Source organism: Mytilus californianus, unplaced genomic scaffold (genome assembly GCF_021869535.1).
Source record: "Mytilus californianus isolate M0D057914Y unplaced genomic scaffold, xbMytCali1.0.p SCAF_6, whole genome shotgun sequence".
Lineage (NCBI taxonomy): Eukaryota > Metazoa > Mollusca > Bivalvia > Mytilida > Mytilidae > Mytilus > Mytilus californianus.
In genome coordinates, this window is record NW_026262712.1 from 45,343,618 (window position 1) to 45,366,783 (window position 23,166).

A 23,166-nucleotide genomic window follows, 5' to 3' on the forward strand; every position below is an offset into this window, starting at 1 on the left:
AACAAAATGAACACAAATTTTGCAAATTTCTATACAAAAATCACACGAAACACGAAAGCTTGCTTTGAATCAAACACCTGGCAGTACGAAACGATTTTTGCTTGACAAAACTGGCGTGAAAATAAAAAACGGCTTGTGAAATACGGCAAGTCGGAATAAAAGCGGTAATAATATTATAAACGTATATCATACGTATTTTCTCTATGTCGAACCAAATTACATTTTCATATCGATTTCCCTTAGGTCCGATGAACGTAGTTTTTCGAGAAATTTCTTTGATCATAAATAAATTCCACGCTTTTCACAAACAGCACGGACTTTTGACTGTCTCATTTGATTGACACAAAAATTAAAGTACACATGTTTTTAAATATTTAGGAATTGACCGGTATAGCTATGTTTGAATATATTTTGGAAAGAAGAAAAAACTTACCGGCCAACTGAAGTTTCCATCGTCTGCCCTCGTTCTCAGGCTACGTCGCTATAGCAATAATTGACAATAGAAGGAGGACGGAATTCTTTTCCGACGCTTTTTCGTAACGCTAAAAATTTAGATTTTTCTTTTAAGGAGCGAGAATATAATTCGACTCGCATGTACTGTTTTATTTGTATGCACAAGCGACAACAAAAGTATTACACTATAGAAAATCAAATATTTTTAAGCGAACAGACGTAAAAAAATGTTACTTAATATTTAACATGCACGTGTGGTAGAATTAATTTACAACAATGTGTAACACTATACATTTTACGCAAATTCATAGCATAAAAATCAAAGAAAAAAATACAGAAAGAGTACATATGTGCAGTGAAAAGCATTACAGAATATCTAATTCAGGCTGTTTGATGGTGTAAAGAGGGGAATCTATTTTTCTAGTTGATTTTTTCTCCCCCAAATGGGGGAGTGAGCCGATCCTGGAGGTACTGCAATACCAGGCCAACTCGTGGCAAGAGCGGTGCAAGCACCTAACATCTCACCTAGTTGCAAAAATCAGTTTAATATCGAAGTACCCACATGGGGTACGTATCAGATATTAAGCTGATAAGAACAGATACTACACTTTGATCTTAGCCAAAAGGCCGAGAAGCGATACTCCAAACTTTCCGAGTTTGCAAAGTCTATAATTCCTATTTCTTACTCGAACAAGGTGTTCTAATTCTAACAAAATGAACACAAATTTTGCAAATTTCTATACAAAAATCACACGAAACACGAAAGCTTGCTTTGAATCAAACACCTGGCAGTACGAAACGATTTTTGCTTGACAAAACTGGCGTGAAAATAAAAAACGGCTTGTGAAATACGGCAAGTCGGAATAAAAGCGGTAATAATATTATAAACGTATATCATACGTATTTTCTCTATGTCGAACCAAATTACATTTTCATATCGATTTCCCTTAGGTCCGATGAACGTAGTTTTTCGAGAAATTTCTTTGATCATAAATAAATTCCACGCTTTTCACAAACAGCACGGACTTTTGACTGTCTCATTTGATTGACACAAAAATTAAAGTACACATGTTTTTAAATATTTAGGAATTGACCGGTATAGCTATGTTTGAATATATTTTGGAAAGAAGAAAAAACTTACCGGCCAACTGAAGTTTCCATCGTCTGCCCTCGTTCTCAGGCTACGTCGCTATAGCAATAATTGACAATAGAAGGAGGACGGAATTCTTTTCCGACGCTTTTTCGTAACGCTAAAAATTTAGATTTTTCTTTTAAGGAGCGAGAATATAATTCGACTCGCATGTACTGTTTTATTTGTATGCACAAGCGACAACAAAAGTATTACACTATAGAAAATCAAATATTTTTAAGCGAACAGACGTAAAAAAATGTTACTTAATATTTAACATGCACGTGTGGTAGAATTAATTTACAACAATGTGTAACACTATACATTTTACGCAAATTCATAGCATAAAAATCAAAGAAAAAAATACAGAAAGAGTACATATGTGCAGTGAAAAGCATTACAGAATATCTAATTCAGGCTGTTTGATGGTGTAAAGAGGGGAATCTATTTTTCTAGTTGATTTTTTCTCCCCCAAATGGGGGAGTGAGCCGATCCTGGAGGTACTGCAATACCAGGCCAACTCGTGGCAAGAGCGGTGCAAGCACCTAACATCTCACCTAGTTGCAAAAATCAGTTTAATATCGAAGTACCCACATGGGGTACGTATCAGATATTAAGCTGATAAGAACAGATACTACACTTTGATCTTAGCCAAAAGGCCGAGAAGCGATACTCCAAACTTTCCGAGTTTGCAAAGTCTATAATTCCTATTTCTTACTCGAACAAGGTGTTCTAATTCTAACAAAATGAACACAAATTTTGCAAATTTCTATACAAAAATCACACGAAACACGAAAGCTTGCTTTGAATCAAACACCTGGCAGTACGAAACGATTTTTGCTTGACAAAACTGGCGTGAAAATAAAAAACGGCTTGTGAAATACGGCAAGTCGGAATAAAAGCGGTAATAATATTATAAACGTATATCATACGTATTTTCTCTATGTCGAACCAAATTACATTTTCATATCGATTTCCCTTAGGTCCGATGAACGTAGTTTTTCGAGAAATTTCTTTGATCATAAATAAATTCCACGCTTTTCACAAACAGCACGGACTTTTGACTGTCTCATTTGATTGACACAAAAATTAAAGTACACATGTTTTTAAATATTTAGGAATTGACCGGTATAGCTATGTTTGAATATATTTTGGAAAGAAGAAAAAACTTACCGGCCAACTGAAGTTTCCATCGTCTGCCCTCGTTCTCAGGCTACGTCGCTATAGCAATAATTGACAATAGAAGGAGGACGGAATTCTTTTCCGACGCTTTTTCGTAACGCTAAAAATTTAGATTTTTCTTTTAAGGAGCGAGAATATAATTCGACTCGCATGTACTGTTTTATTTGTATGCACAAGCGACAACAAAAGTATTACACTATAGAAAATCAAATATTTTTAAGCGAACAGACGTAAAAAAATGTTACTTAATATTTAACATGCACGTGTGGTAGAATTAATTTACAACAATGTGTAACACTATACATTTTACGCAAATTCATAGCATAAAAATCAAAGAAAAAAATACAGAAAGAGTACATATGTGCAGTGAAAAGCATTACAGAATATCTAATTCAGGCTGTTTGATGGTGTAAAGAGGGGAATCTATTTTTCTAGTTGATTTTTTCTCCCCCAAATGGGGGAGTGAGCCGATCCTGGAGGTACTGCAATACCAGGCCAACTCGTGGCAAGAGCGGTGCAAGCACCTAACATCTCACCTAGTTGCAAAAATCAGTTTAATATCGAAGTACCCACATGGGGTACGTATCAGATATTAAGCTGATAAGAACAGATACTACACTTTGATCTTAGCCAAAAGGCCGAGAAGCGATACTCCAAACTTTCCGAGTTTGCAAAGTCTATAATTCCTATTTCTTACTCGAACAAGGTGTTCTAATTCTAACAAAATGAACACAAATTTTGCAAATTTCTATACAAAAATCACACGAAACACGAAAGCTTGCTTTGAATCAAACACCTGGCAGTACGAAACGATTTTTGCTTGACAAAACTGGCGTGAAAATAAAAAACGGCTTGTGAAATACGGCAAGTCGGAATAAAAGCGGTAATAATATTATAAACGTATATCATACGTATTTTCTCTATGTCGAACCAAATTACATTTTCATATCGATTTCCCTTAGGTCCGATGAACGTAGTTTTTCGAGAAATTTCTTTGATCATAAATAAATTCCACGCTTTTCACAAACAGCACGGACTTTTGACTGTCTCATTTGATTGACACAAAAATTAAAGTACACATGTTTTTAAATATTTAGGAATTGACCGGTATAGCTATGTTTGAATATATTTTGGAAAGAAGAAAAAACTTACCGGCCAACTGAAGTTTCCATCGTCTGCCCTCGTTCTCAGGCTACGTCGCTATAGCAATAATTGACAATAGAAGGAGGACGGAATTCTTTTCCGACGCTTTTTCGTAACGCTAAAAATTTAGATTTTTCTTTTAAGGAGCGAGAATATAATTCGACTCGCATGTACTGTTTTATTTGTATGCACAAGCGACAACAAAAGTATTACACTATAGAAAATCAAATATTTTTAAGCGAACAGACGTAAAAAAATGTTACTTAATATTTAACATGCACGTGTGGTAGAATTAATTTACAACAATGTGTAACACTATACATTTTACGCAAATTCATAGCATAAAAATCAAAGAAAAAAATACAGAAAGAGTACATATGTGCAGTGAAAAGCATTACAGAATATCTAATTCAGGCTGTTTGATGGTGTAAAGAGGGGAATCTATTTTTCTAGTTGATTTTTTCTCCCCCAAATGGGGGAGTGAGCCGATCCTGGAGGTACTGCAATACCAGGCCAACTCGTGGCAAGAGCGGTGCAAGCACCTAACATCTCACCTAGTTGCAAAAATCAGTTTAATATCGAAGTACCCACATGGGGTACGTATCAGATATTAAGCTGATAAGAACAGATACTACACTTTGATCTTAGCCAAAAGGCCGAGAAGCGATACTCCAAACTTTCCGAGTTTGCAAAGTCTATAATTCCTATTTCTTACTCGAACAAGGTGTTCTAATTCTAACAAAATGAACACAAATTTTGCAAATTTCTATACAAAAATCACACGAAACACGAAAGCTTGCTTTGAATCAAACACCTGGCAGTACGAAACGATTTTTGCTTGACAAAACTGGCGTGAAAATAAAAAACGGCTTGTGAAATACGGCAAGTCGGAATAAAAGCGGTAATAATATTATAAACGTATATCATACGTATTTTCTCTATGTCGAACCAAATTACATTTTCATATCGATTTCCCTTAGGTCCGATGAACGTAGTTTTTCGAGAAATTTCTTTGATCATAAATAAATTCCACGCTTTTCACAAACAGCACGGACTTTTGACTGTCTCATTTGATTGACACAAAAATTAAAGTACACATGTTTTTAAATATTTAGGAATTGACCGGTATAGCTATGTTTGAATATATTTTGGAAAGAAGAAAAAACTTACCGGCCAACTGAAGTTTCCATCGTCTGCCCTCGTTCTCAGGCTACGTCGCTATAGCAATAATTGACAATAGAAGGAGGACGGAATTCTTTTCCGACGCTTTTTCGTAACGCTAAAAATTTAGATTTTTCTTTTAAGGAGCGAGAATATAATTCGACTCGCATGTACTGTTTTATTTGTATGCACAAGCGACAACAAAAGTATTACACTATAGAAAATCAAATATTTTTAAGCGAACAGACGTAAAAAAATGTTACTTAATATTTAACATGCACGTGTGGTAGAATTAATTTACAACAATGTGTAACACTATACATTTTACGCAAATTCATAGCATAAAAATCAAAGAAAAAAATACAGAAAGAGTACATATGTGCAGTGAAAAGCATTACAGAATATCTAATTCAGGCTGTTTGATGGTGTAAAGAGGGGAATCTATTTTTCTAGTTGATTTTTTCTCCCCCAAATGGGGGAGTGAGCCGATCCTGGAGGTACTGCAATACCAGGCCAACTCGTGGCAAGAGCGGTGCAAGCACCTAACATCTCACCTAGTTGCAAAAATCAGTTTAATATCGAAGTACCCACATGGGGTACGTATCAGATATTAAGCTGATAAGAACAGATACTACACTTTGATCTTAGCCAAAAGGCCGAGAAGCGATACTCCAAACTTTCCGAGTTTGCAAAGTCTATAATTCCTATTTCTTACTCGAACAAGGTGTTCTAATTCTAACAAAATGAACACAAATTTTGCAAATTTCTATACAAAAATCACACGAAACACGAAAGCTTGCTTTGAATCAAACACCTGGCAGTACGAAACGATTTTTGCTTGACAAAACTGGCGTGAAAATAAAAAACGGCTTGTGAAATACGGCAAGTCGGAATAAAAGCGGTAATAATATTATAAACGTATATCATACGTATTTTCTCTATGTCGAACCAAATTACATTTTCATATCGATTTCCCTTAGGTCCGATGAACGTAGTTTTTCGAGAAATTTCTTTGATCATAAATAAATTCCACGCTTTTCACAAACAGCACGGACTTTTGACTGTCTCATTTGATTGACACAAAAATTAAAGTACACATGTTTTTAAATATTTAGGAATTGACCGGTATAGCTATGTTTGAATATATTTTGGAAAGAAGAAAAAACTTACCGGCCAACTGAAGTTTCCATCGTCTGCCCTCGTTCTCAGGCTACGTCGCTATAGCAATAATTGACAATAGAAGGAGGACGGAATTCTTTTCCGACGCTTTTTCGTAACGCTAAAAATTTAGATTTTTCTTTTAAGGAGCGAGAATATAATTCGACTCGCATGTACTGTTTTATTTGTATGCACAAGCGACAACAAAAGTATTACACTATAGAAAATCAAATATTTTTAAGCGAACAGACGTAAAAAAATGTTACTTAATATTTAACATGCACGTGTGGTAGAATTAATTTACAACAATGTGTAACACTATACATTTTACGCAAATTCATAGCATAAAAATCAAAGAAAAAAATACAGAAAGAGTACATATGTGCAGTGAAAAGCATTACAGAATATCTAATTCAGGCTGTTTGATGGTGTAAAGAGGGGAATCTATTTTTCTAGTTGATTTTTTCTCCCCCAAATGGGGGAGTGAGCCGATCCTGGAGGTACTGCAATACCAGGCCAACTCGTGGCAAGAGCGGTGCAAGCACCTAACATCTCACCTAGTTGCAAAAATCAGTTTAATATCGAAGTACCCACATGGGGTACGTATCAGATATTAAGCTGATAAGAACAGATACTACACTTTGATCTTAGCCAAAAGGCCGAGAAGCGATACTCCAAACTTTCCGAGTTTGCAAAGTCTATAATTCCTATTTCTTACTCGAACAAGGTGTTCTAATTCTAACAAAATGAACACAAATTTTGCAAATTTCTATACAAAAATCACACGAAACACGAAAGCTTGCTTTGAATCAAACACCTGGCAGTACGAAACGATTTTTGCTTGACAAAACTGGCGTGAAAATAAAAAACGGCTTGTGAAATACGGCAAGTCGGAATAAAAGCGGTAATAATATTATAAACGTATATCATACGTATTTTCTCTATGTCGAACCAAATTACATTTTCATATCGATTTCCCTTAGGTCCGATGAACGTAGTTTTTCGAGAAATTTCTTTGATCATAAATAAATTCCACGCTTTTCACAAACAGCACGGACTTTTGACTGTCTCATTTGATTGACACAAAAATTAAAGTACACATGTTTTTAAATATTTAGGAATTGACCGGTATAGCTATGTTTGAATATATTTTGGAAAGAAGAAAAAACTTACCGGCCAACTGAAGTTTCCATCGTCTGCCCTCGTTCTCAGGCTACGTCGCTATAGCAATAATTGACAATAGAAGGAGGACGGAATTCTTTTCCGACGCTTTTTCGTAACGCTAAAAATTTAGATTTTTCTTTTAAGGAGCGAGAATATAATTCGACTCGCATGTACTGTTTTATTTGTATGCACAAGCGACAACAAAAGTATTACACTATAGAAAATCAAATATTTTTAAGCGAACAGACGTAAAAAAATGTTACTTAATATTTAACATGCACGTGTGGTAGAATTAATTTACAACAATGTGTAACACTATACATTTTACGCAAATTCATAGCATAAAAATCAAAGAAAAAAATACAGAAAGAGTACATATGTGCAGTGAAAAGCATTACAGAATATCTAATTCAGGCTGTTTGATGGTGTAAAGAGGGGAATCTATTTTTCTAGTTGATTTTTTCTCCCCCAAATGGGGGAGTGAGCCGATCCTGGAGGTACTGCAATACCAGGCCAACTCGTGGCAAGAGCGGTGCAAGCACCTAACATCTCACCTAGTTGCAAAAATCAGTTTAATATCGAAGTACCCACATGGGGTACGTATCAGATATTAAGCTGATAAGAACAGATACTACACTTTGATCTTAGCCAAAAGGCCGAGAAGCGATACTCCAAACTTTCCGAGTTTGCAAAGTCTATAATTCCTATTTCTTACTCGAACAAGGTGTTCTAATTCTAACAAAATGAACACAAATTTTGCAAATTTCTATACAAAAATCACACGAAACACGAAAGCTTGCTTTGAATCAAACACCTGGCAGTACGAAACGATTTTTGCTTGACAAAACTGGCGTGAAAATAAAAAACGGCTTGTGAAATACGGCAAGTCGGAATAAAAGCGGTAATAATATTATAAACGTATATCATACGTATTTTCTCTATGTCGAACCAAATTACATTTTCATATCGATTTCCCTTAGGTCCGATGAACGTAGTTTTTCGAGAAATTTCTTTGATCATAAATAAATTCCACGCTTTTCACAAACAGCACGGACTTTTGACTGTCTCATTTGATTGACACAAAAATTAAAGTACACATGTTTTTAAATATTTAGGAATTGACCGGTATAGCTATGTTTGAATATATTTTGGAAAGAAGAAAAAACTTACCGGCCAACTGAAGTTTCCATCGTCTGCCCTCGTTCTCAGGCTACGTCGCTATAGCAATAATTGACAATAGAAGGAGGACGGAATTCTTTTCCGACGCTTTTTCGTAACGCTAAAAATTTAGATTTTTCTTTTAAGGAGCGAGAATATAATTCGACTCGCATGTACTGTTTTATTTGTATGCACAAGCGACAACAAAAGTATTACACTATAGAAAATCAAATATTTTTAAGCGAACAGACGTAAAAAAATGTTACTTAATATTTAACATGCACGTGTGGTAGAATTAATTTACAACAATGTGTAACACTATACATTTTACGCAAATTCATAGCATAAAAATCAAAGAAAAAAATACAGAAAGAGTACATATGTGCAGTGAAAAGCATTACAGAATATCTAATTCAGGCTGTTTGATGGTGTAAAGAGGGGAATCTATTTTTCTAGTTGATTTTTTCTCCCCCAAATGGGGGAGTGAGCCGATCCTGGAGGTACTGCAATACCAGGCCAACTCGTGGCAAGAGCGGTGCAAGCACCTAACATCTCACCTAGTTGCAAAAATCAGTTTAATATCGAAGTACCCACATGGGGTACGTATCAGATATTAAGCTGATAAGAACAGATACTACACTTTGATCTTAGCCAAAAGGCCGAGAAGCGATACTCCAAACTTTCCGAGTTTGCAAAGTCTATAATTCCTATTTCTTACTCGAACAAGGTGTTCTAATTCTAACAAAATGAACACAAATTTTGCAAATTTCTATACAAAAATCACACGAAACACGAAAGCTTGCTTTGAATCAAACACCTGGCAGTACGAAACGATTTTTGCTTGACAAAACTGGCGTGAAAATAAAAAACGGCTTGTGAAATACGGCAAGTCGGAATAAAAGCGGTAATAATATTATAAACGTATATCATACGTATTTTCTCTATGTCGAACCAAATTACATTTTCATATCGATTTCCCTTAGGTCCGATGAACGTAGTTTTTCGAGAAATTTCTTTGATCATAAATAAATTCCACGCTTTTCACAAACAGCACGGACTTTTGACTGTCTCATTTGATTGACACAAAAATTAAAGTACACATGTTTTTAAATATTTAGGAATTGACCGGTATAGCTATGTTTGAATATATTTTGGAAAGAAGAAAAAACTTACCGGCCAACTGAAGTTTCCATCGTCTGCCCTCGTTCTCAGGCTACGTCGCTATAGCAATAATTGACAATAGAAGGAGGACGGAATTCTTTTCCGACGCTTTTTCGTAACGCTAAAAATTTAGATTTTTCTTTTAAGGAGCGAGAATATAATTCGACTCGCATGTACTGTTTTATTTGTATGCACAAGCGACAACAAAAGTATTACACTATAGAAAATCAAATATTTTTAAGCGAACAGACGTAAAAAAATGTTACTTAATATTTAACATGCACGTGTGGTAGAATTAATTTACAACAATGTGTAACACTATACATTTTACGCAAATTCATAGCATAAAAATCAAAGAAAAAAATACAGAAAGAGTACATATGTGCAGTGAAAAGCATTACAGAATATCTAATTCAGGCTGTTTGATGGTGTAAAGAGGGGAATCTATTTTTCTATTTGATTTTTTCTCCCCCAAATGGGGGAGTGAGCCGATCCTGGAGGTACTGCAATACCAGGCCAACTCGTGGCAAGAGCGGTGCAAGCACCTAACATCTCACCTAGTTGCAAAAATCAGTTTAATATCGAAGTACCCACATGGGGTACGTATCAGATATTAAGCTGATAAGAACAGATACTACACTTTGATCTTAGCCAAAAGGCCGAGAAGCGATACTCCAAACTTTCCGAGTTTGCAAAGTCTATAATTCCTATTTCTTACTCGAACAAGGTGTTCTAATTCTAACAAAATGAACACAAATTTTGCAAATTTCTATACAAAAATCACACGAAACACGAAAGCTTGCTTTGAATCAAACACCTGGCAGTACGAAACGATTTTTGCTTGACAAAACTGGCGTGAAAATAAAAAACGGCTTGTGAAATACGGCAAGTCGGAATAAAAGCGGTAATAATATTATAAACGTATATCATACGTATTTTCTCTATGTCGAACCAAATTACATTTTCATATCGATTTCCCTTAGGTCCGATGAACGTAGTTTTTCGAGAAATTTCTTTGATCATAAATAAATTCCACGCTTTTCACAAATAGCACGGACTTTTGACTGTCTCATTTGATTGACACAAACATTAAAGTACACATGTTTTTAAATATTTAGGAATTGACCGGTATAGCTATGTTTGAATATATTTTGGAAAGAAGAAAAAACTTACCGGCCAACTGAAGTTTCCATCGTCTGCCCTCGTTCTCAGGCTACGTCGCTATAGCAATAATTGACAATAGAAGGAGGACGGAATTCTTTTCCGACGCTTTTTCGTAACGCTAAAAATTTAGATTTTTCTTTTAAGGAGCGAGAATATAATTCGACTCGCATGTACTGTTTTATTTGTATTCACAAGCGACAACAAAAGTATTACACTATAGAAAATCAAAAATCAAATATTTTTAAGCGAACAGACGTAAAAAAATGTTACTTAATATTTAACATGCACGTGTGGTAGAATTAATTTACAACAATGTGTAACACTATACATTTTACGCAAATTCATAGCATAAAAATCAAAGAAAAAAATACAGAAAGAGTACATATGTGCAGTGAAAAGCATTACAGAATATCTAATTCAGGCTGTTTGATGGTGTAAAGAGGGGAATCTATTTTTCTATTTGATTTTTTCTCCCCCAAATGGGGGAGTGAGCCGATCCTGGAGGTACTGCAATACCAGGCCAACTCGTGGCAAGAGCGGTGCAAGCACCTAACATCTCACCTAGTTGCAAAAATCAGTTTAATATCGAAGTACCCACATGGGGTACGTATCAGATATTAAGCTGATAAGAACAGATACTACACTTTGATCTTAGCCAAAAGGCCGAGAAGCGATACTCCAAACTTTCCGAGTTTGCAAAGTCTATAATTCCTATTTCTTACTCGAACAAGGTGTTCTAATTCTAACAAAATGAACACAAATTTTGCAAATTTCTATACAAAAATCACACGAAACACGAAAGCTTGCTTTGAATCAAACACCTGGCAGTACGAAACGATTTTTGCTTGACAAAACTGGCGTGAAAATAAAAAACGGCTTGTGAAATACGGCAAGTCGGAATAAAAGCGGTAATAATATTATAAACGTATATCATACGTATTTTCTCTATGTCGAACCAAATTACATTTTCATATCGATTTCCCTTAGGTCCGATGAACGTAGTTTTTCGAGAAATTTCTTTGATCATAAATAAATTCCACGCTTTTCACAAATAGCACGGACTTTTGACTGTCTCATTTGATTGACACAAACATTAAAGTACACATGTTTTTAAATATTTAGGAATTGACCGGTATAGCTATGTTTGAATATATTTTGGAAAGAAGAAAAAACTTACCGGCCAACTGAAGTTTCCATCGTCTGCCCTCGTTCTCAGGCTACGTCGCTATAGCAATAATTGACAATAGAAGGAGGACGGAATTCTTTTCCGACGCTTTTTCGTAACGCTAAAAATTTAGATTTTTCTTTTAAGGAGCGAGAATATAATTCGACTCGCATGTACTGTTTTATTTGTATTCACAAGCGACAACAAAAGTATTACACTATAGAAAATCAAAAATCAAATATTTTTAAGCGAACAGACGTAAAAAAATGTTACTTAATATTTAACATGCACGTGTGGTAGAATTAATTTACAACAATGTGTAACACTATACATTTTACGCAAATTCATAGCATAAAAATCAAAGAAAAAAATACAGAAAGAGTACATATGTGCAGTGAAAAGCATTACAGAATATCTAATTCAGGCTGTTTGATGGTGTAAAGAGGGGAATCTATTTTTCTATTTGATTTTTTCTCCCCCAAATGGGGGAGTGAGCCGATCCTGGAGGTACTGCAATACCAGGCCAACTCGTGGCAAGAGCGGTGCAAGCACCTAACATCTCACCTAGTTGCAAAAATCAGTTTAATATCGAAGTACCCACATGGGGTACGTATCAGATATTAAGCTGATAAGAACAGATACTACACTTTGATCTTAGCCAAAAGGCCGAGAAGCGATACTCCAAACTTTCCGAGTTTGCAAAGTCTATAATTCCTATTTCTTACTCGAACAAGGTGTTCTAATTCTAACAAAATGAACACAAATTTTGCAAATTTCTATACAAAAATCACACGAAACACGAAAGCTTGCTTTGAATCAAACACCTGGCAGTACGAAACGATTTTTGCTTGACAAAACTGGCGTGAAAATAAAAAACGGCTTGTGAAATACGGCAAGTCGGAATAAAAGCGGTAATAATATTATAAACGTATATCATACGTATTTTCTCTATGTCGAACCAAATTACATTTTCATATCGATTTCCCTTAGGTCCGATGAACGTAGTTTTTCGAGAAATTTCTTTGATCATAAATAAATTCCACGCTTTTCACAAATAGCACGGACTTTTGACTGTCTCATTTGATTGACACAAACATTAAAGTACACATGTTTTTAAATATTTAGGAATTGACCGGTATAGCTATGTTTGAATATATTTTGGAAAGAAGAAAAAACTTACCGGCCAACTGAAGTTTCCATCGTCTGCCCTCGTTCTCAGGCTACGTCGCTATAGCAATAATTGACAATAGAAGGAGGACGGAATTCTTTTCCGACGCTTTTTCGTAACGCTAAAAATTTAGATTTTTCTTTTAAGGAGCGAGAATATAATTCGACTCGCATGTACTGTTTTATTTGTATTCACAAGCGACAACAAAAGTATTACACTATAGAAAATCAAAAATCAAATATTTTTAAGCGAACAGACGTAAAAAAATGTTACTTAATATTTAACATGCACGTGTGGTAGAATTAATTTACAACAATGTGTAACACTATACATTTTACGCAAATTCATAGCATAAAAATCAAAGAAAAAAATACAGAAAGAGTACATATGTGCAGTGAAAAGCATTACAGAATATCTAATTCAGGCTGTTTGATGGTGTAAAGAGGGGAATCTATTTTTCTATTTGATTTTTTCTCCCCCAAATGGGGGAGTGAGCCGATCCTGGAGGTACTGCAATACCAGGCCAACTCGTGGCAAGAGCGGTGCAAGCACCTAACATCTCACCTAGTTGCAAAAATCAGTTTAATATCGAAGTACCCACATGGGGTACGTATCAGATATTAAGCTGATAAGAACAGATACTACACTTTGATCTTAGCCAAAAGGCCGAGAAGCGATACTCCAAACTTTCCGAGTTTGCAAAGTCTATAATTCCTATTTCTTACTCGAACAAGGTGTTCTAATTCTAACAAAATGAACACAAATTTTGCAAATTTCTATACAAAAATCACACGAAACACGAAAGCTTGCTTTGAATCAAACACCTGGCAGTACGAAACGATTTTTGCTTGACAAAACTGGCGTGAAAATAAAAAACGGCTTGTGAAATACGGCAAGTCGGAATAAAAGCGGTAATAATATTATAAACGTATATCATACGTATTTTCTCTATGTCGAACCAAATTACATTTTCATATCGATTTCCCTTAGGTCCGATGAACGTAGTTTTTCGAGAAATTTCTTTGATCATAAATAAATTCCACGCTTTTCACAAATAGCACGGACTTTTGACTGTCTCATTTGATTGACACAAACATTAAAGTACACATGTTTTTAAATATTTAGGAATTGACCGGTATAGCTATGTTTGAATATATTTTGGAAAGAAGAAAAAACTTACCGGCCAACTGAAGTTTCCATCGTCTGCCCTCGTTCTCAGGCTACGTCGCTATAGCAATAATTGACAATAGAAGGAGGACGGAATTCTTTTCCGACGCTTTTTCGTAACGCTAAAAATTTAGATTTTTCTTTTAAGGAGCGAGAATATAATTCGACTCGCATGTACTGTTTTATTTGTATTCACAAGCGACAACAAAAGTATTACACTATAGAAAATCAAAAATCAAATATTTTTAAGCGAACAGACGTAAAAAAATGTTACTTAATATTTAACATGCACGTGTGGTAGAATTAATTTACAACAATGTGTAACACTATACATTTTACGCAAATTCATAGCATAAAAATCAAAGAAAAAAATACAGAAAGAGTACATATGTGCAGTGAAAAGCATTACAGAATATCTAATTCAGGCTGTTTGATGGTGTAAAGAGGGGAATCTATTTTTCTATTTGATTTTTTCTCCCCCAAATGGGGGAGTGAGCCGATCCTGGAGGTACTGCAATACCAGGCCAACTCGTGGCAAGAGCGGTGCAAGCACCTAACATCTCACCTAGTTGCAAAAATCAGTTTAATATCGAAGTACCCACATGGGGTACGTATCAGATATTAAGCTGATAAGAACAGATACTACACTTTGATCTTAGCCAAAAGGCCGAGAAGCGATACTCCAAACTTTCCGAGTTTGCAAAGTCTATAATTCCTATTTCTTACTCGAACAAGGTGTTCTAATTCTAACAAAATGAACACAAATTTTGCAAATTTCTATACAAAAATCACACGAAACACGAAAGCTTGCTTTGAATCAAACACCTGGCAGTACGAAACGATTTTTGCTTGACAAAACTGGCGTGAAAATAAAAAACGGCTTGTGAAATACGGCAAGTCGGAATAAAAGCGGTAATAATATTATAAACGTATATCATACGTATTTTCTCTATGTCGAACCAAATTACATTTTCATATCGATTTCCCTTAGGTCCGATGAACGTAGTTTTTCGAGAAATTTCTTTGATCATAAATAAATTCCACGCTTTTCACAAATAGCACGGACTTTTGACTGTCTCATTTGATTGACACAAACATTAAAGTACACATGTTTTTAAATATTTAGGAATTGACCGGTATAGCTATGTTTGAATATATTTTGGAAAGAAGAAAAAACTTACCGGCCAACTGAAGTTTCCATCGTCTGCCCTCGTTCTCAGGCTACGTCGCTATAGCAATAATTGACAATAGAAGGAGGACGGAATTCTTTTCCGACGCTTTTTCGTAACGCTAAAAATTTAGATTTTTCTTTTAAGGAGCGAGAATATAATTCGACTCGCATGTACTGTTTTATTTGTATTCACAAGCGACAACAAAAGTATTACACTATAGAAAATCAAAAATCAAATATTTTTAAGCGAACAGACGTAAAAAAATGTTACTTAATATTTAACATGCACGTGTGGTAGAATTAATTTACAACAATGTGTAACACTATACATTTTACGCAAATTCATAGCATAAAAATCAAAGAAAAAAATACAGAAAGAGTACATATGTGCAGTGAAAAGCATTACAGAATATCTAATTCAGGCTGTTTGATGGTGTAAAGAGGGGAATCTATTTTTCTATTTGATTTTTTCTCCCCCAAATGGGGGAGTGAGCCGATCCTGGAGGTACTGCAATACCAGGCCAACTCGTGGCAAGAGCGGTGCAAGCACCTAACATCTCACCTAGTTGCAAAAATCAGTTTAATATCGAAGTACCCACATGGGGTACGTATCAGATATTAAGCTGATAAGAACAGATACTACACTTTGATCTTAGCCAAAAGGCCGAGAAGCGATACTCCAAACTTTCCGAGTTTGCAAAGTCTATAATTCCTATTTCTTACTCGAACAAGGTGTTCTAATTCTAACAAAATGAACACAAATTTTGCAAATTTCTATACAAAAATCACACGAAACACGAAAGCTTGCTTTGAATCAAACACCTGGCAGTACGAAACGATTTTTGCTTGACAAAACTGGCGTGAAAATAAAAAACGGCTTGTGAAATACGGCAAGTCGGAATAAAAGCGGTAATAATATTATAAACGTATATCATACGTATTTTCTCTATGTCGAACCAAATTACATTTTCATATCGATTTCCCTTAGGTCCGATGAACGTAGTTTTTCGAGAAATTTCTTTGATCATAAATAAATTCCACGCTTTTCACAAATAGCACGGACTTTTGACTGTCTCATTTGATTGACACAAACATTAAAGTACACATGTTTTTAAATATTTAGGAATTGACCGGTATAGCTATGTTTGAATATATTTTGGAAAGAAGAAAAAACTTACCGGCCAACTGAAGTTTCCATCGTCTGCCCTCGTTCTCAGGCTACGTCGCTATAGCAATAATTGACAATAGAAGGAGGACGGAATTCTTTTCCGACGCTTTTTCGTAACGCTAAAAATTTAGATTTTTCTTTTAAGGAGCGAGAATATAATTCGACTCGCATGTACTGTTTTATTTGTATTCACAAGCGACAACAAAAGTATTACACTATAGAAAATCAAAAATCAAATATTTTTAAGCGAACAGACGTAAAAAAATGTTACTTAATATTTAACATGCACGTGTGGTAGAATTAATTTACAACAATGTGTAACACTATACATTTTACGCAAATTCATAGCATAAAAATCAAAGAAAAAAATACAGAAAGAGTACATATGTGCAGTGAAAAGCATTACAGAATATCTAATTCAGGCTGTTTGATGGTGTAAAGAGGGGAATCTATTTTTCTATTTGATTTTTTCTCCCCCAAATGGGGGAGTGAGCCGATCCTGGAGGTACTGCAATACCAGGCCAACTCGTGGCAAGAGCGGTGCAAGCACCTAACATCTCACCTAGTTGCAAAAATCAGTTTAATATCGAAGTACCCACATGGGGTACGTATCAGATATTAAGCTGATAAGAACAGATACTACACTTTGATCTTAGCCAAAAGGCCGAGAAGCGATACTCCAAACTTTCCGAGTTTGCAAAGTCTATAATTCCTATTTCTTACTCGAACAAGGTGTTCTAATTCTAACAAAATGAACACAAATTTTGCAAATTTCTATACAAAAATCACACGAAACACGAAAGCTTGCTTTGAATCAAACACCTGGCAGTACGAAACGATTTTTGCTTGACAAAACTGGCGTGAAAATAAAAAACGGCTTGTGAAATACGGCAAGTCGGAATAAAAGCGGTAATAATATTATAAACGTATATCATACGTATTTTCTCTATGTCGAACCAAATTACATTTTCATATCGATTTCCCTTAGGTCCGATGAACGTAGTTTTTCGAGAAATTTCTTTGATCATAAATAAATTCCACGCTTTTCACAAATAGCACGGACTTTTGACTGTCTCATTTGATTGACACAAACATTAAAGTACACATGTTTTTAAATATTTAGGAATTGACCGGTATAGCTATGTTTGAATATATTTTGGAAAGAAGAAAAAACTTACCGGCCAACTGAAGTTTCCATCGTCTGCCCTCGTTCTCAGGCTACGTCGCTATAGCAATAATTGACAATAGAAGGAGGACGGAATTCTTTTCCGACGCTTTTTCGTAACGCTAAAAATTTAGATTTTTCTTTTAAGGAGCGAGAATATAATTCGACTCGCATGTACTGTTTTATTTGTATTCACAAGCGACAACAAAAGTATTACACTATAGAAAATCAAAAATCAAATATTTTTAAGCGAACAGACGTAAAAAAATGTTACTTAATATTTAACATGCACGTGTGGTAGAATTAATTTACAACAATGTGTAACACTATACATTTTACGCAAATTCATAGCATAAAAATCAAAGAAAAAAATACAGAAAGAGTACATATGTGCAGTGAAAAGCATTACAGAATATCTAATTCAGGCTGTTTGATGGTGTAAAGAGGGGAATCTATTTTTCTATTTGATTTTTTCTCCCCCAAATGGGGGAGTGAGCCGATCCTGGAGGTACTGCAATACCAGGCCAACTCGTGGCAAGAGCGGTGCAAGCACCTAACATCTCACCTAGTTGCAAAAATCAGTTTAATATCGAAGTACCCACATGGGGTACGTATCAGATATTAAGCTGATAAGAACAGATACTACACTTTGATCTTAGCCAAAAGGCCGAGAAGCGATACTCCAAACTTTCCGAGTTTGCAAAGTCTATAATTCCTATTTCTTACTCGAACAAGGTGTTCTAATTCTAACAAAATGAACACAAATTTTGCAAATTTCTATACAAAAATCACACGAAACACGAAAGCTTGCTTTGAATCAAACACCTGGCAGTACGAAACGATTTTTGCTTGACAAAACTGGCGTGAAAATAAAAAACGGCTTGTGAAATACGGCAAGTCGGAATAAAAGCGGTAATAATATTATAAACGTATATCATACGTATTTTCTCTATGTCGAACCAAATTACATTTTCATATCGATTTCCCTTAGGTCCGATGAACGTAGTTTTTCGAGAAATTTCTTTGATCATAAATAAATTCCACGCTTTTCACAAATAGCACGGACTTTTGACTGTCTCATTTGATTGACACAAACATTAAAGTACACATGTTTTTAAATATTTAGGAATTGACCGGTATAGCTATGTTTGAATATATTTTGGAAAGAAGAAAAAACTTACCGGCCAACTGAAGTTTCCATCGTCTGCCCTCGTTCTCAGGCTACGTCGCTATAGCAATAATTGACAATAGAAGGAGGACGGAATTCTTTTCCGACGCTTTTTCGTAACGCTAAAAATTTAGATTTTTCTTTTAAGGAGCGAGAATATAATTCGACTCGCATGTACTGTTTTATTTGTATTCACAAGCGACAACAAAAGTATTACACTATAGAAAATCAAAAATCAAATATTTTTAAGCGAACAGACGTAAAAAAATGTTACTTAATATTTAACATGCACGTGTGGTAGAATTAATTTACAACAATGTGTAACACTATACATTTTACGCAAATTCATAGCATAAAAATCAAAGAAAAAAATACAGAAAGAGTACATATGTGCAGTGAAAAGCATTACAGAATATCTAATTCAGGCTGTTTGATGGTGTAAAGAGGGGAATCTATTTTTCTATTTGATTTTTTCTCCCCCAAATGGGGGAGTGAGCCGATCCTGGAGGTACTGCAATACCAGGCCAACTCGTGGCAAGAGCGGTGCAAGCACCTAACATCTCACCTAGTTGCAAAAATCAGTTTAATATCGAAGTACCCACATGGGGTACGTATCAGATATTAAGCTGATAAGAACAGATACTACACTTTGATCTTAGCCAAAAGGCCGAGAAGCGATACTCCAAACTTTCCGAGTTTGCAAAGTCTATAATTCCTATTTCTTACTCGAACAAGGTGTTCTAATTCTAACAAAATGAACACAAATTTTGCAAATTTCTATACAAAAATCACACGAAACACGAAAGCTTGCTTTGAATCAAACACCTGGCAGTACGAAACGATTTTTGCTTGACAAAACTGGCGTGAAAATAAAAAACGGCTTGTGAAATACGGCAAGTCGGAATAAAAGCGGTAATAATATTATAAACGTATATCATACGTATTTTCTCTATGTCGAACCAAATTACATTTTCATATCGATTTCCCTTAGGTCCGATGAACGTAGTTTTTCGAGAAATTTCTTTGATCATAAATAAATTCCACGCTTTTCACAAATAGCACGGACTTTTGACTGTCTCATTTGATTGACACAAACATTAAAGTACACATGTTTTTAAATATTTAGGAATTGACCGGTATAGCTATGTTTGAATATATTTTGGAAAGAAGAAAAAACTTACCGGCCAACTGAAGTTTCCATCGTCTGCCCTCGTTCTCAGGCTACGTCGCTATAGCAATAATTGACAATAGAAGGAGGACGGAATTCTTTTCCGACGCTTTTTCGTAACGCTAAAAATTTAGATTTTTCTTTTAAGGAGCGAGAATATAATTCGACTCGCATGTACTGTTTTATTTGTATTCACAAGCGACAACAAAAGTATTACACTATAGAAAATCAAAAATCAAATATTTTTAAGCGAACAGACGTAAAAAAATGTTACTTAATATTTAACATGCACGTGTGGTAGAATTAATTTACAACAATGTGTAACACTATACATTTTACGCAAATTCATAGCATAAAAATCAAAGAAAAAAATACAGAAAGAGTACATATGTGCAGTGAAAAGCATTACAGAATATCTAATTCAGGCTGTTTGATGGTGTAAAGAGGGGAATCTATTTTTCTATTTGATTTTTTCTCCCCCAAATGGGGGAGTGAGCCGATCCTGGAGGTACTGCAATACCAGGCCAACTCGTGGCAAGAGCGGTGCAAGCACCTAACATCTCACCTAGTTGCAAAAATCAGTTTAATATCGAAGTACCCACATGGGGTACGTATCAGATATTAAGCTGATAAGAACAGATACTACACTTTGATCTTAGCCAAAAGGCCGAGAAGCGATACTCCAAACTTTCCGAGTTTGCAAAGTCTATAATTCCTATTTCTTACTCGAACAAGGTGTTCTAATTCTAACAAAATGAACACAAATTTTGCAAATTTCTATACAAAAATCACACGAAACACGAAAGCTTGCTTTGAATCAAACACCTGGCAGTACGAAACGATTTTTGCTTGACAAAACTGGCGTGAAAATAAAAAACGGCTTGTGAAATACGGCAAGTCGGAATAAAAGCGGTAATAATATTATAAACGTATATCATACGTATTTTCTCTATGTCGAACCAAATTACATTTTCATATCGATTTCCCTTAGGTCCGATGAACGTAGTTTTTCGAGAAATTTCTTTGATCATAAATAAATTCCACGCTTTTCACAAATAGCACGGACTTTTGACTGTCTCATTTGATTGACACAAACATTAAAGTACACATGTTTTTAAATATTTAGGAATTGACCGGTATAGCTATGTTTGAATATATTTTGGAAAGAAGAAAAAACTTACCGGCCAACTGAAGTTTCCATCGTCTGCCCTCGTTCTCAGGCTACGTCGCTATAGCAATAATTGACAATAGAAGGAGGACGGAATTCTTTTCCGACGCTTTTTCGTAACGCTAAAAATTTAGATTTTTCTTTTAAGGAGCGAGAATATAATTCGACTCGCATGTACTGTTTTATTTGTATTCACAAGCGACAACAAAAGTATTACACTATAGAAAATCAAAAATCAAATATTTTTAAGCGAACAGACGTAAAAAAATGTTACTTAATATTTAACATGCACGTGTGGTAGAATTAATTTACAACAATGTGTAACACTATACATTTTACGCAAATTCATAGCATAAAAATCAAAGAAAAAAATACAGAAAGAGTACATATGTGCAGTGAAAAGCATTACAGAATATCTAATTCAGGCTGTTTGATGGTGTAAAGAGGGGAATCTATTTTTCTATTTGATTTTTTCTCCCCCAAATGGGGGAGTGAGCCGATCCTGGAGGTACTGCAATACCAGGCCAACTCGTGGCAAGAGCGGTGCAAGCACCTAACATCTCACCTAGTTGCAAAAATCAGTTTAATATCGAAGTACCCACATGGGGTACGTATCAGATATTAAGCTGATAAGAACAGATACTACACTTTGATCTTAGCCAAAAGGCCGAGAAGCGATACTCCAAACTTTCCGAGTTTGCAAAGTCTATAATTCCTATTTCTTACTCGAACAAGGTGTTCTAATTCTAACAAAATGAACACAAATTTTGCAAATTTCTATACAAAAATCACACGAAACACGAAAGCTTGCTTTGAATCAAACACCTGGCAGTACGAAACGATTTTTGCTTGACAAAACTGGCGTGAAAATAAAAAACGGCTTGTGAAATACGGCAAGTCGGAATAAAAGCGGTAATAATATTATAAACGTATATCATACGTATTTTCTCTATGTCGAACCAAATTACATTTTCATATCGATTTCCCTTAGGTCCGATGAACGTAGTTTTTCGAGAAATTTCTTTGATCATAAATAAATTCCACGCTTTTCACAAATAGCACGGACTTTTGACTGTCTCATTTGATTGACACAAACATTAAAGTACACATGTTTTTAAATATTTAGGAATTGACCGGTATAGCTATGTTTGAATATATTTTGGAAAGAAGAAAAAACTTACCGGCCAACTGAAGTTTCCATCGTCTGCCCTCGTTCTCAGGCTACGTCGCTATAGCAATAATTGACAATAGAAGGAGGACGGAATTCTTTTCCGACGCTTTTTCGTAACGCTAAAAATTTAGATTTTTCTTTTAAGGAGCGAGAATATAATTCGACTCGCATGTACTGTTTTATTTGTATTCACAAGCGACAACAAAAGTATTACACTATAGAAAATCAAAAATCAAATATTTTTAAGCGAACAGACGTAAAAAAATGTTACTTAATATTTAACATGCACGTGTGGTAGAATTAATTTACAACAATGTGTAACACTATACATTTTACGCAAATTCATAGCATAAAAATCAAAGAAAAAAATACAGAAAGAGTACATATGTGCAGTGAAAAGCATTACAGAATATCTAATTCAGGCTGTTTGATGGTGTAAAGAGGGGAATCTATTTTTCTATTTGATTTTTTCTCCCCCAAATGGGGGAGTGAGCCGATCCTGGAGGTACTGCAATACCAGGCCAACTCGTGGCAAGAGCGGTGCAAGCACCTAACATCTCACCTAGTTGCAAAAATCAGTTTAATATCGAAGTACCCACATGGGGTACGTATCA

General features: G+C 35.1%; 19 non-coding genes and 1 pseudogene across 19 annotated transcripts; all 20 read right to left on the reverse strand.

The window, feature by feature from the left end:
- Window positions 1-899: 899 nt before the first annotated feature.
- LOC127707042 (U2 spliceosomal RNA) lies at window positions 900-1,092 on the reverse strand. The gene has a single exon (XR_007984723.1). It is a non-coding gene; the product is annotated as a U2 spliceosomal RNA (small nuclear RNA).
- Window positions 1,093-2,060: 968 nt separating this feature from the next.
- On the reverse strand, window positions 2,061-2,253 carry LOC127707009 (U2 spliceosomal RNA). Its single transcript, XR_007984694.1, has one exon. It is a non-coding gene; the product is annotated as a U2 spliceosomal RNA (small nuclear RNA).
- Window positions 2,254-3,221: 968 nt separating this feature from the next.
- On the reverse strand, window positions 3,222-3,414 carry LOC127707010 (U2 spliceosomal RNA). The gene has a single exon (XR_007984695.1). It is a non-coding gene; the product is annotated as a U2 spliceosomal RNA (small nuclear RNA).
- Window positions 3,415-4,382: 968 nt separating this feature from the next.
- Window positions 4,383-4,575, reverse strand: LOC127707011 (U2 spliceosomal RNA). The gene has a single exon (XR_007984696.1). It is a non-coding gene; the product is annotated as a U2 spliceosomal RNA (small nuclear RNA).
- A 968-nt stretch (window positions 4,576-5,543) lies between these two features.
- On the reverse strand, window positions 5,544-5,736 carry LOC127707012 (U2 spliceosomal RNA). The gene has a single exon (XR_007984697.1). It is a non-coding gene; the product is annotated as a U2 spliceosomal RNA (small nuclear RNA).
- Window positions 5,737-6,704: 968 nt separating this feature from the next.
- LOC127707013 (U2 spliceosomal RNA) lies at window positions 6,705-6,897 on the reverse strand. The gene has a single exon (XR_007984698.1). It is a non-coding gene; the product is annotated as a U2 spliceosomal RNA (small nuclear RNA).
- Window positions 6,898-7,865: 968 nt separating this feature from the next.
- LOC127707014 (U2 spliceosomal RNA) lies at window positions 7,866-8,058 on the reverse strand. Its single transcript, XR_007984699.1, has one exon. It is a non-coding gene; the product is annotated as a U2 spliceosomal RNA (small nuclear RNA).
- A 968-nt stretch (window positions 8,059-9,026) lies between these two features.
- LOC127707015 (U2 spliceosomal RNA) lies at window positions 9,027-9,219 on the reverse strand. The gene has a single exon (XR_007984700.1). It is a non-coding gene; the product is annotated as a U2 spliceosomal RNA (small nuclear RNA).
- Window positions 9,220-10,187: 968 nt separating this feature from the next.
- On the reverse strand, window positions 10,188-10,380 carry LOC127707016 (U2 spliceosomal RNA). Its single transcript, XR_007984701.1, has one exon. It is a non-coding gene; the product is annotated as a U2 spliceosomal RNA (small nuclear RNA).
- Window positions 10,381-11,355: 975 nt separating this feature from the next.
- Window positions 11,356-11,548, reverse strand: LOC127707017 (U2 spliceosomal RNA). The gene has a single exon (XR_007984702.1). It is a non-coding gene; the product is annotated as a U2 spliceosomal RNA (small nuclear RNA).
- Window positions 11,549-12,523: 975 nt separating this feature from the next.
- Window positions 12,524-12,716, reverse strand: LOC127707018 (U2 spliceosomal RNA). The gene has a single exon (XR_007984703.1). It is a non-coding gene; the product is annotated as a U2 spliceosomal RNA (small nuclear RNA).
- Window positions 12,717-13,691: 975 nt separating this feature from the next.
- LOC127707020 (U2 spliceosomal RNA) lies at window positions 13,692-13,884 on the reverse strand. Its single transcript, XR_007984705.1, has one exon. It is a non-coding gene; the product is annotated as a U2 spliceosomal RNA (small nuclear RNA).
- Window positions 13,885-14,859: 975 nt separating this feature from the next.
- LOC127707021 (U2 spliceosomal RNA) lies at window positions 14,860-15,052 on the reverse strand. Its single transcript, XR_007984706.1, has one exon. It is a non-coding gene; the product is annotated as a U2 spliceosomal RNA (small nuclear RNA).
- A 975-nt stretch (window positions 15,053-16,027) lies between these two features.
- On the reverse strand, window positions 16,028-16,220 carry LOC127707022 (U2 spliceosomal RNA). Its single transcript, XR_007984707.1, has one exon. It is a non-coding gene; the product is annotated as a U2 spliceosomal RNA (small nuclear RNA).
- Window positions 16,221-17,195: 975 nt separating this feature from the next.
- Window positions 17,196-17,388, reverse strand: LOC127707023 (U2 spliceosomal RNA). Its single transcript, XR_007984708.1, has one exon. It is a non-coding gene; the product is annotated as a U2 spliceosomal RNA (small nuclear RNA).
- Window positions 17,389-18,363: 975 nt separating this feature from the next.
- On the reverse strand, window positions 18,364-18,556 carry LOC127707024 (U2 spliceosomal RNA). Its single transcript, XR_007984709.1, has one exon. It is a non-coding gene; the product is annotated as a U2 spliceosomal RNA (small nuclear RNA).
- A 975-nt stretch (window positions 18,557-19,531) lies between these two features.
- On the reverse strand, window positions 19,532-19,724 carry LOC127707025 (U2 spliceosomal RNA). The gene has a single exon (XR_007984710.1). It is a non-coding gene; the product is annotated as a U2 spliceosomal RNA (small nuclear RNA).
- A 975-nt stretch (window positions 19,725-20,699) lies between these two features.
- Window positions 20,700-20,892, reverse strand: LOC127707026 (U2 spliceosomal RNA). The gene has a single exon (XR_007984711.1). It is a non-coding gene; the product is annotated as a U2 spliceosomal RNA (small nuclear RNA).
- Window positions 20,893-21,867: 975 nt separating this feature from the next.
- Window positions 21,868-22,060, reverse strand: LOC127707027 (U2 spliceosomal RNA). Its single transcript, XR_007984712.1, has one exon. It is a non-coding gene; the product is annotated as a U2 spliceosomal RNA (small nuclear RNA).
- A 975-nt stretch (window positions 22,061-23,035) lies between these two features.
- Window positions 23,036-23,164, reverse strand: LOC127707031 (U2 spliceosomal RNA; annotated as a pseudogene).
- Window positions 23,165-23,166: the final 2 nt, after the last annotated feature.